This window comes from Schistocerca cancellata, chromosome 11 (genome assembly GCF_023864275.1).
Source record: "Schistocerca cancellata isolate TAMUIC-IGC-003103 chromosome 11, iqSchCanc2.1, whole genome shotgun sequence".
In the NCBI taxonomy this organism is placed as follows: domain Eukaryota; kingdom Metazoa; phylum Arthropoda; class Insecta; order Orthoptera; family Acrididae; genus Schistocerca; species Schistocerca cancellata.
The window spans coordinates 36,107,802-36,119,838 of NC_064636.1; the positions used below are offsets into that span (position 1 = coordinate 36,107,802).

The following is a 12,037-nucleotide window of genomic DNA, read 5'->3' on the forward strand; positions in this document are numbered from 1 at the left end:
CCAAATCTCTCTCTCTCTCTCTCTCTCTCTCTCTCTCTCTCTCTCTCTCACACACACACACACACACACAGGTCTCGAAAAAGTAAGTTACACATTATTATAACAATATTAAGAAAATGATAGACTGATGTTCACAACATAGAGGATGCATAGTCTGTAACAAAGCAGGCAGATTCCATTTGCCTGTTGTGCTTTTTCTGTTGTCCCTCGTCCCTCTGCCACCATGAAAGTATTATTTTCTTTTGCAAGTCTCTTGGTATTCCTTATTTGCATGAAACATGCACAGTAGCTAAAATTCTCAAATATTGACATAGGGCTTTTCTACCTTGTTGTTTTTGTTGTTGTTGTTGTGGTCTTCAGTCCTGAGACTGGTTTGATGCAGCTCTCCATGCTAATCTATCCTGTGCAACCTCCTTCATCTCCCAGTACCTAATGCAGCCTACATCCATCTGAATCTGCTTAGTGTATTCATCTCTTGGTCTCCTCTACGATTTTTACCCTCCACGCAGCCCTCCAATGCTAAATTTGTGATCCCTTGATGCCTCAGGACATGTCCTACCAACCGATCCCTTCTTCTAGTCAAGTTGTGCCACAAACTTCTCTTCTCCCCAATTCTATTTAATACCTCCTCATTAGTTATGTGATCTACCCATTTAAACTTCAGCATTCTTCTGTAGCACCACATTTCGAAAGCTTCTATTCTCTTTCTGTCCAAACTATTTATTGTCCATCTTTCACTTCCATACATGGCTACACTCCACACAAATACTTTCAGAAACGACTTCCTGACACTTAAATCTATAATCGATGTTAACAAATTTCTCTTCTTCAGAAACGCTTTCCTTGCCATTGCCAGTCTACATTTTATATCCTCCCTACTTCGACCATCATCAGTTATTTTGCTCCCCAAATAGCAAAACTCCTTTACTACTTTAAGTGTCTCTTTTTCTAATCTAATTCCCTCAGCATCACCCAACTTAATTCGACTATATTCCATTATCCTCGTTTTGCTTTTGTTGATGTTCATCTTATACCCTCCTTTCAAGACACTGTCCATTCCGTTCAACTGATCTTCCAAGTCCTTTGCTGTCTCTGACAGAATTACAATGTCATCAGCGAACCTCAAAGTTTTTATTTCTTCTCCCTGGATTTTAATACCTACTACAAATTTTTCTTTTGTTTCGTTTACTGCTTGCTCAATATACAGATTGAATAACATCGGGGAGAGGCTACAACCTTGTCTCACTCCCTTCCCAATCACTGCTTCCCTTTCATGTCCCTCGACTCTTATAACTGCCATCTGGTTTCTGTACAAATTGTAAATAGCCTTTCGCTCCCTGTATTTTACCCCTGCCACCTTTAGAATTCGAAAGAGAGTGTTCCTGTCAACATTGTCAAAAGCTTTCTCTAAGTCTACAAATGCTAGAAACATAGGTTTGCCTTTCCTTAATCTTTCTTCTAAGATAAGTCGTAAGGTCAGTATTGCCTCACGTGTTCCAACATTTCTACGGAATCCAAACTGATCTTCCCCGAGGTTGGCTTCTACCAGTTTTTCCATTCGTCTGTAAATAATTCGAGTTAGTATTTTGCAGCTGTGACTTATTAAACTGATAGTTCGGTAATTTTCACATCTGTCAACACCTGCTTTCTTTGGGACTGGAATTATTATATTCTTCTTGAAGTCTGAGGGTATTTCGCCTGTCTCATACATCTTGCTCACCAGATGGTAGAGTTTTGTCAGGACTGGCTCTCCCAAGGCCATCAGTAGTTCTGATGGAATGTTGTCTACTCCCGGAGCCTTGTTTCGACTCAGGTCTTGGTGCTCTGTCAAACTCTTCACGCAGTATCATATCTCCCATTTCATCTTCATCTGCATCCTCTTCCATTTTCATAATATTGTCCTCAAGTACATCGCCCTTGTATCGACCCTCTATATACTCCTTCCACCTTTCTGCTTTCCCTTCTTTGCTTAGTACTGGGTTTCCATCAAATCTCTTGATATTCATGCAAGTGATTCTCCTTTCTCCAAAGGTCTCTTTAATTTTCCTATAGGCAGTATCTATCATACCCCTAGTGAGATAAGCCTCTACATCCTTACATTTGTCCTCTAGCCATTCCTGCTTAGCCATTTTGCACTTCCTGTCGATCTCATTTTTGAGACGTTTGTATTCCTTTTTGCTTGCTTCATTTACTGCATTTTTATATTTTCTCCTTTCATCAATTAAATTCAATATTTCTTCTGTTACCCAAGGATTTCTACTAGTCCTCGTCTTTTCACATACTTGATCCTCTGCTGCCTTCACTACTTCATCCCTCAGAGCTACCCATTCATCGTCTACTGTATTTCTTTCCCCCATTCCTGTCAATTTTTCCCTTATGCTCTCCCTGAAACTCTGTACAACCTCTGGTTTAGTAAGTTTATCCAGGTCCCATCTCCTTAAATTCCCACCTTTTTGCAATTTCTTCAGTTTTAATCTACTTCTACCTTAACTTCACTATTTATTACATTCCACTGGCTATCAGGAGTTAATGCACCAGCTAATTTACCTGGGAACTGCTAATTGTAAAAAAAAAGTAATCTAAAACTTTGTTATCATGGTAACAATACCAGAGAAGTAAAGTTGCTACTCACCATATAGCAGAGATGCTGAGTCACGAAAGGTACAATAAAAATATTCACACTCATAGTTTTCGGCCATTAAGCCTTTGTCAGACACAGGCTTAATGGCCGAAAGCTGTGATTGTGTGAATCTTTTTGTTGTGCCTATTGCGACTAAGCATCTCCGCTATATGGTGAGTAGCAACTTTCCTTCTCTGGTATTGTTACATTCCAACCTGTATTTTCCATTGTTTGACTTTGTTATCACTGTCCATATGTAAACTAATAGATACACTATTACTAACTTCCTGTGAAAGTAGATCAAAAAGACGTATAAAAAAGTATCCCTACAGCCAATGACGAAACTATGCTAGCAATATTTGGGCTTATTTAGTTTCAGAGTAATTAGCTTCTTCATGTAAAGCGTTGTTACTGGAATATAACACAACATTTAGGCAAACTAGCCACATAATTGAATAGAAATGATTGTTGTGTCTAACAGCCCACATTCAGAACGCTCTTCTCACTCAAACACAGTTTACAGGGAGTAAAAACGGTCTATCTCTCAAATATTAAATTTGATAATTTTGTGACCCATTTTCTCAATACCTACTTCATGTAAATTAATCAAACTTTTGCACATTACTTATACATGTGTCATATAATTACTCCTCTAGTTTGGTTGTAGAATGTACTTTACGAGTTAGAATTCTTTTCGTTTGAATCTTTTATGTTAATTTGTCCATAAATTTTTGTGCATTTTACTGGAAATATACAGCCAATGTCAACCATTCTAGAGTTAGCATCACAAGTGTGTTATAAATTAACTGTAAAAATTAAAAAAAATTAAAAAGTCAAGAGTATCTTTTATAGTAGCTGAGAAAATGCACGATTTGTTGGCGAAAATTTCATTTTCCAAAAATTGCAATCGCAAATTAATTTAAGTTAAAAAAATTTAAAGATGATGTAAATTTAAAAATTTAAATTAAAGAAACAAGAGTTAAAACATGGCAGCACTGCAGTCTTTGTCATCATCAACATTGTCTGAATGCATGTTCTTCCTCCTCAGACACTTAGCAGCCTCGTAGCTCAGCTTTGTCGACTTGCACCTTGTCCAGTTCCCCAGTACGGTTCGTGTATTCACTAACAGCTCTCTGTCTACCAGTATTACTATCAATAACTGTAATGACAGCACCACATATACAAAGCCTCAATGTATGTAGCCCAACAAATAGCTACTCTTGCCCAAACTACATTGCTGAATGATTCATTCACGTTTTGTGTTTTCCCTGTCAGAAATTCTTCAATAGACCTGAATCTGCCAATCTCTATAGTGTCTAGTAGGCGCAGGTAAGGAGTTCCTGTAGGTAAACTTATCTAAAGTTACAGCTGATTCAGTTTTTTTTTTTTTTTATCTTTGCACCACTGGCCTGAACAAAGGATGTGGATCACCTTATCATCTATGGATATTTTAAGGAAAATGGTTACCAACAGAGGCTTTTTCATACCATCTAAATTATTTTAATTGCTTGGCCAGACTTTAGTACTCTGATAGCTGATTGGTGGTATTGCTAGCAGACGGCTCCAAAGTGTCAGCAGTGCATTTCCCTGTTGTACCATGCACATTGCATGATCAACGCAGACACGAATCAAAACTGTTATATCAGACTCACCAACAGCAATAATTACAACTGTTATGTCAAGCTTACCAACTTATGCAGCAAGATTTCCACTAGAATTAAAATGATACCACAACCTTCTAGAGCTTATGATTCTTGGAATATTAATTTTTAACTCAGCAACTATTTCTGAAAACCTAACAATTTCCTTTGCAACTACTCAAATTGAATTAAATTAAACGAAACACCGAATTCCAAATGAAGTTTCTGCGTAAAAACCAAAAATTAAAATTTTTCAACAAAATGGCCATTTATACTCTCCTCAATTCTAATTTGTGAAACACTAGTAAACGGCAGTAGCTACTTTTAGTTTTACTTCTTGTAAATCTATATAAAAAGGCTGGCCATTTCAGTTCTGTTTGTGGAGAGTCGTGAAATCTACATGATCTACATCCACAAATCCAGAAAATGTGATGCAGATGACACAGAATAAATTACAAGTTGGAAACGGTACTTCAATTTATTTAAATTTCGTGTCCACGGGTTTACTCTATTATTCAGTGGATAACTGATGTGTAATTAGTATCACAGACTGCTCCAAACTTCAATAGTTTCCACTGTGATAAAGGGTTCACATGTGAATTGTGTTGTTGTAATAGTTGCTTGCTGTGCACATCATTTTCATCCTGCTTTGACCGTCAGATCTGATACGAGTATAATTATGTGACTGTGTTAATTATATGATTCCAACACGGGAATTTTCATGAATAGTTACTTCAGTGTCAGTTACCACATTTGAACATTCACATTATAGATCATCAACTGAGTGTACTATGTGGTTCAAATGGCTCTGAGCACTATGCGACTTAACTTCTGAGGTCATCAGTCGCCTAGAACTTAGAACTAATTAAACCTAACTAACCTAAGGACATCACACACATCCATGCCCGAGGCAGGATTCGAACCTGCGACCGTAGCGGTCGCTCGGTTCCAGACTGTAGCGCCTAGAACCGCACGGCCACTCCTGCCGGCGAGTGTAGTATGTGGCTAACCTATTATCTGCGGGTAATTTAAGTAAACGACACTCAATAAACAGTAGTTCGTTCATCATGTAAGTGCAAGTAATGTGTCTGAACTGCAAATTCAATGTGGGCCACATTATTAGTAGTATACTGTTCCCACCACCAACTTTTCAGCCAAATTCAACAGAAGCACATCTACCCAGGGCATATTTGCACAGGTACATAGAGTTACATTACTAGTTGCTGGTGGGCACAGTGAAGAGACTGCTAAACATTCAAGTTTTTGTACAAAAAGTTGGCGTCTTGGAGTAGAAAACACACACACATATATTCCCACTGTGTCCAGTCACTGTGGCCCAACTGTGCACTGCAACTACATCTGACACGAGTGGCAGTCTGGGTTGGTTGGCAGGGGTAAAGAGGAGGCATTGGCGAGGGAGGGGGGAGGACAGCAGTGTAGGGTGGGGAAAGATGTTACACTGTACGTGAGAGTGAGCAGGGGGGAAATGGAGCAGAAAACAAGAGAAGTAGAGAAGAAGAAAAGATGAGTGGGTGTGTTGGTGAAAAAGAAAACTGTGTAGTGCTGGAGGGGGAATAGGTACGAGAAGGACAGTGACGGGGGAAGGTTACGGCGATACACGGACTGTGAAGCAGTTATTTATGTGAGGCAAGTAGTGTTGGGCAGCATGTTCAGCAACTGGGTGGTCCAGCTGCCTCTCAGGCACGGTCTGTCGGAGATCATTCGCGTGGACACGCAGCTTGTCAGTTGTCGTGCCCACGTAGAAAGTGGCACAGTTGTTGCAGCTTAGTTTGTAGATCACATGACTACTTCCACATGTAGCCCCGCCTGTGATTGGACAGGCAGTGCCTGTGATCAGATTGGAGTAGCTGATATTGGGAGAACATACAGGGCAAGTCTCGCATCTAGCTCTATTACAGGGATACGAGCCACGAGGCAAGGGGTTGGGAGCAGGCGTCGTGTAGGGACGGATGAGGATATTGTGCAGATTCGGTGGGTGGCAGAATACTGCAACGGGAGGAGTGGGGAGGATAGTGAGTACGATATTCCTCAGTTCAGGGCACAGCGAGACGTACTTGAAACCTTGGCGAAGACCGAGTGAAATGCTCCGGTCCTGGGCGGTACTGAACCGTGATGTGAGTGCCGATTTATAGCCAGACAGCGTATACTCGGTAAGCAGGAGTGACCGGAGAGACGAGGTACACGAGATCCGTTTCTGTACGAGGTTGGGAGGGTCATTTTAATCTGTGAAGGCCTCAGTAAGACACTCGGCATATTTCGAGTGGGACTGCTCGTCACTGCAGATGTGATGACCGTGAGTCTCTAGGCTGTACAGAAGGGATTTCTCCGTGTCCAATGCGTGGCGGCTATCGAAGTGAAGCTATCGATCGTGATTAGTTGGTTTCGTACGGGTGGAAGTACCGAAGTAGCCACCCTTGAAGTAGAGGTCGACAACAACAAAGCTGGCTTAATGGGTTGAGGAAATGGTGGAGAAGGTTGTGGTGGAATGTGGATACGGCATCCTCATCCTGTGTCGAGTTTACAAAGATGTGATCAGTGAATCTGAACTGGGTGAAGGGTTTGGGATTGTGGGTGCTTAGGAATGATTCCTCCAGATGGCCCATGAATAGGTTGGCAGAGGATGGTGCCAAAAGGTTGCCCATTGCTGTTCCACAGATTTGTTTGTAAGTAATGCCTTCCAAGGAGAGGCAATTGTGGACAGGGATATAGTCATGGTGACCAAGAAGGAGGTTGTGCGTTTGGAGTCAGTTGGGCAATGGGAAACATAGTGTCAACAGTTCCCATACCCAGGAACCAGGAGGAGCTGTATCCCCTGCCCCACATCTCAGAAGGGTGTTTTTCTTACAAGAAAATGATTTAAAAATCTGTATTATGCAGGTTTTTAAGAGGGTCATAAGTAGAACTTTTTATGGCTACTCAAAAAAGTCACCATTAGTCTTCCAAAAATTAAAAATACTTCACACTCACAGGTATAGCCCCCCACCCTATTAACTACGATACGGGTTTCCTTGGGCAGTGAACAATAGCAGCATAGCCAAGAGCATTAGGAATGTTTGTGTAGAGCAAGGGTTCCCAAACTTTTCCTATGACAGAATGCACTGAGAATACTGGTAATCTGATCAAACAGCTTGTTTATTTTGAAGGTTAAAAGAATAAAATTTTTGAAACACGAGAAAAACTTGTTTTTTCAGTTATTACTTCAGTTTTAACTCATAACTAATAACACAATAATAATAATAATGATGTTATTAAAAAATGAGAAAGAATGTCAGAAAAAAGCCATGTTACTAATATTTTCTTGCAGAGCACTCATTCATTTACCACGGAATCCCAGTGTTCTGCAGAACAGTTTGGAAGCCCATTGTAGAGGGACCTTATAATCCAACCTACTGACAAAGGCCCCACGTCTGTGGTTATGAACTGCAGGAATTACCTGGTAAAGGGTCTCTGAGCTGTCAGATGCATCCACCAACAAACCCTGCCAAAGTGACCCAATTCCAGAAGTCCAGCGGGATCCCCAGTCTCTCGTCAAAGCCTTAGGCCCATCCCAAAACTTCTCCCCAGAACCCATCTCTCTCCTCACACCCACCACTCACCGCATTCCTATGTTCTACAAGCTTCGTAAAGTCTGTAAACCCAACCACCCAGGAGGGCCCGTCGTGGCCAGTTACTGTGGCCCCACTGAGACAATCTCCACTCTCACTGACCAACACCTTCAGTGTATTACCCATAACCTACCTTCCGATATAAAGAAACCAATCATTTTGTCCACTGACTCTCCACAGTTCCCGTTCTTCTACCACGCGGCACCCTGCTCGTCACTGTCTATGCAACTTTCCTATACACTACGCTTTCCCAAACCGTGAATCAGAACTCCAAGAAAACTATTGATAACACACCATTTTTTAACATTCTGACAAAACTAATTATTATTTTAAAATTTTATTATGATTTCTGAGTTATTAAATTATGATTTAAAATTGAAGATATCACCGAACAGAACAAGTTTTTCTCATTTCTTAAAAATTATTAACCTTCAAAATAAACAGTCCGCCATAGACCAACAGGCCATGTAAGGGTTCTCTCTGCACCCCCCCCCCTCCCCCCCTCCCAATGAGATCCTGCTGCACTTGCTAACTGTAGTGTTGCATCTGGGGTGTATGCTCTAACAGGTTTCTTAAGCTGACACCTACAATGTGACCTATTCTGTCACTACTGTATACAAATGCTGAAAGAAGTGTGTCAATTCTGTGATAGCATTCTGAGCCAGTGGATTGGAAATGTCATCATTTGACATATGACACGCTCATTACATAGCTTTCTGTATCAGCTGTAGTTTTCGACAGTAAACTGTGTTCACAACTCATTTCATAACAAGCCTACTTCCACAACAGGGCATATGTCACGCAAAGTTATCACACTGTTTCACATTTTTGTCAGAGCAGTGTACGATTTCTCAAATTTTATCCTTGCTTCTAAAGGGCTCACAATTTTGTCTATCTGAGTTTTCGACAATATTTCGTACACAAATACTGATGAGAAGTCATGCTATATGCAAATGTGCATTTTACACTTTCTTAGTACATATGTCACCACTTCGTCTACCTCACTTGCTACGCAAACACTTCCTGAGAAAGCTGGAGCTGTATGTACTGGACACATACCTTAGATGCTGGACAACACGAAGGCAGGGAATTTAAAGCAGGCTGCAATTTGTGGTTCCGAAGAGCAATCTGGACTCTAAATCCAGTGGTCCGAGTTCAAATCTCAATGGAACTCTGAAGTGTTTTGCGATCATTTTCAGAAATACAGCTGAATTGTTTTGCAAAGCGGTGTGCACTGAATCTTAGGTAGGACCGCGTAGCGCAAATTATCATTAGCAGTCCACAGAAGAATCGGGAATGCTACTTAACCTTATACTTCTGCTACTAAGATTAACAGTGTAACAGAAGGGGCTCAACGGCGAGAAGACAACCTAAACTATTACTGGTAGCAGGAAAAATTTCTCACCATTTCCAGTGCAGTTCGCTCGTGCGTTTAAAAAGTGTGTGCGCGCAATATATTAGCTTTTGGGCGATGAAGAGAATCCTCGTAGGTACCACATCTGCCAGGCTCTCAGGTCGCTGGCCGCACATTCCATTTCGTTTTCCTTCGCAGCCTGCTTTTAGCTCTTCGCACTTTCATCACAGACTGTGGTAGTCGCAACAGGGGAAAGTAAGGACCGCACCCGAAGCAGAAATAATAGTCTTAGACCAAGGTTTCCCAAACTGTGTTCCACATAACACTGTTGCTGTGCAGGAAGGGAATAAAGCTCCACAAAAAACTAATAATGACATGGCATTTTTTCCTACATTTTGGACGATCCCATTTTGTTTTAAAATTTAATTACGCTTTCTTTGGTATTAGTTATGATTTAAAACTGAAGTAATGATTGAATGAAGCAAGTTTTCTCATTTTTAAAAAGATTATTAATCTTCAAAATAAACAAGTTGTTCCATCAAAGTTCCAGAATCCTCAAGGAGTTCCATCAGAGGAAAGGTGTGGGAAACCCTGCTCTACACCGATTACAGGTCATCGTCCCAGGTCCAAGAAGGGCCTTGGCCCTGGAAGAATTACAGGTAACAAACAATTCGAGTAAACAGAAGAATATTCTATGCAAGAGTACCTCTCGTCATGCAACAAACTGTCAAATTGACACATTCAGTCTTATTAGGCAAGTCTTCTGTGGCATTTCCTATGTTTTTCACCTGTGAATAGAAGAAGTGTTTGTATTTTGTGAAACAATACAGGAAATGGTTGCAGAAGAATACTTTGTATTTATTCCAGAGACTGCCACATATGTTGAAGTATTTAACTTTGAGAATACTCAACACTGCAATGGCAAGCAAATCCAAAGGTCTGCACTGTTCCCGTCTTAGTTAAGTATATTTCAGACCCAGAGATCAATAATTGCAAGTAAACATGTAGAGGAACATTAAATTGTTCCAACTGCTATGGAGTGCAGGAGGAATCACTGCTTAAATACCTCTCTGTGCACTACAATTAGTCTTATTTTATCGTCACAATCCGTACGGGAGTTTAATGTAGAGGGTTGTAGTATATCTCTAGATTTATCTTTTCTTGAAACTTTGTAAGCAGGTGTTCTTGGGAAAGTGTGGATTCACGTGAAAGTTTTTGTCAGTTCAGTTCTTTCAGCATCTCTGTGATGCTCTCCCATGGATTTAACAAACCTGTGACCATTTGTGCTGCCCTTCTCTGCATGCATTCAATGTCAGTTGTGAGCCCTATTCGGTGTTGGTCCCACACACTTGGGCAATAATGTAAGACGGGTTGCACAAGTGTTTTGTGAGCAAACCCTCTGTAGACTCCCTCCATTTCCCTAGTATTCAACCAGTGAACTGAAGTCTGTCACCTGCTTTACCTACAATGAGTATGTGATTGTTCCATTTCACATTCCCTAGACATTGTTACACCCAGATACCTGCGAAAAATTGATTTATTACAAGTGTGACTTATTGATATGGACCAAATGAGAGTTTTTATCATTTATGAAGGTCAAAATTTTACATTTTCCAACACATAAAACAAGCTGCCAACCTATGCATCACTTTGAATTTTTATCAAGATCTACGTGAATATTTGTGTGGTGTCACCGCCAGACACCACACTTGCTAGGTGGTAGCCCTTAAATCGGCCGCGGTCCCCTAGTATACGTCGGACCCGCGTGTCGCCACTATCAGTGATTGCAGACCGAGCGCCGCCACACGGCAGGTCTAGAGACACTTCCTAGCACTCGCCCCAGTTGTACAGCCGACTTTGCTAGAGATGGTTCACTGACAAATTACGCTCTCATTTGCCGAGACGATAGTTAGCATAGCCTTCAGCTACGTCATTTGCTACGACCTAGCAAGGCGCCATTATCTTTTGCTATTTATCTTGTGATGCATGTACCGTCAGACCGATGTTCACCAATTATGAATTAAAGTTAAGTATTCCCGTAGTTACTTATGTTCTTTGCTACTATAAATTCCCTTACCTGTTCCAGACCTCACGCCAGCCTGCGTGAGCTTAAACGCGTGCCTTTCGGCTTCCTCTCCTAGTGAGAAATATTCAGCCCAGTCGCTAATTTCGCACGGTACCACCTACGATTGTACAAACAATTCTAAGTGTATGCATAGTACTGCCAAACTATTACAATCCACTGCTTTCACGATGCCATGTGAGGAAAGTTAACATTCAGTTTCCCACGATCAGTGTTTCTGGAATCCACACTAGTTGGCACAGAGTTGAGAAACATGCAGGAAAGAGCTGACAGTTGGATTATCGATCAGGAGCAACTGAGAGTTTCGCTACTTTTACAGGAAGACAGTGTGAAAGTACAACTGAGTCAGGTAAGAAATCCACCTCTGTGCTGCGAGTGTAATTTGACAGTAACTAGCTGTCACTCACGGCTGTGCTCGCACATCAGTAGTTTAATAAGTCAAAGATCCGCCTCAGTTGCGGAAAGTTTCTGGTCTTTACCCAGGTTTCAGCTAGAGTGATCTAGCCTTCTTCAGAAGCATAAAATACACTAATCGTGCCAGAATAAGGCACGGCCAGACACAAAAAGCTAAAGTACCGTGGTAACATGTCGCTGTGAGTTCCAAAGCAGCGTCCGCGGCTAACCGACCGCTTTCCATGAAGTGGGGCCGGGGCTGTTCCTCAGCTAAGTAATGTAGCTTTGACATGGTACCACAGGACTTTGGCGTTTTATGTT

At 41.2% G+C, this 12,037-nt stretch overlaps 1 protein-coding gene across 5 annotated transcripts in view; it reads right to left on the reverse strand.

The window, feature by feature from the left end:
* Positions 1–12,037, reverse strand: part of LOC126108476 (uncharacterized) — a 102,625-nt gene that overhangs the window by 78,229 nt on the left and 12,359 nt on the right. The window lies entirely within an intron of this gene.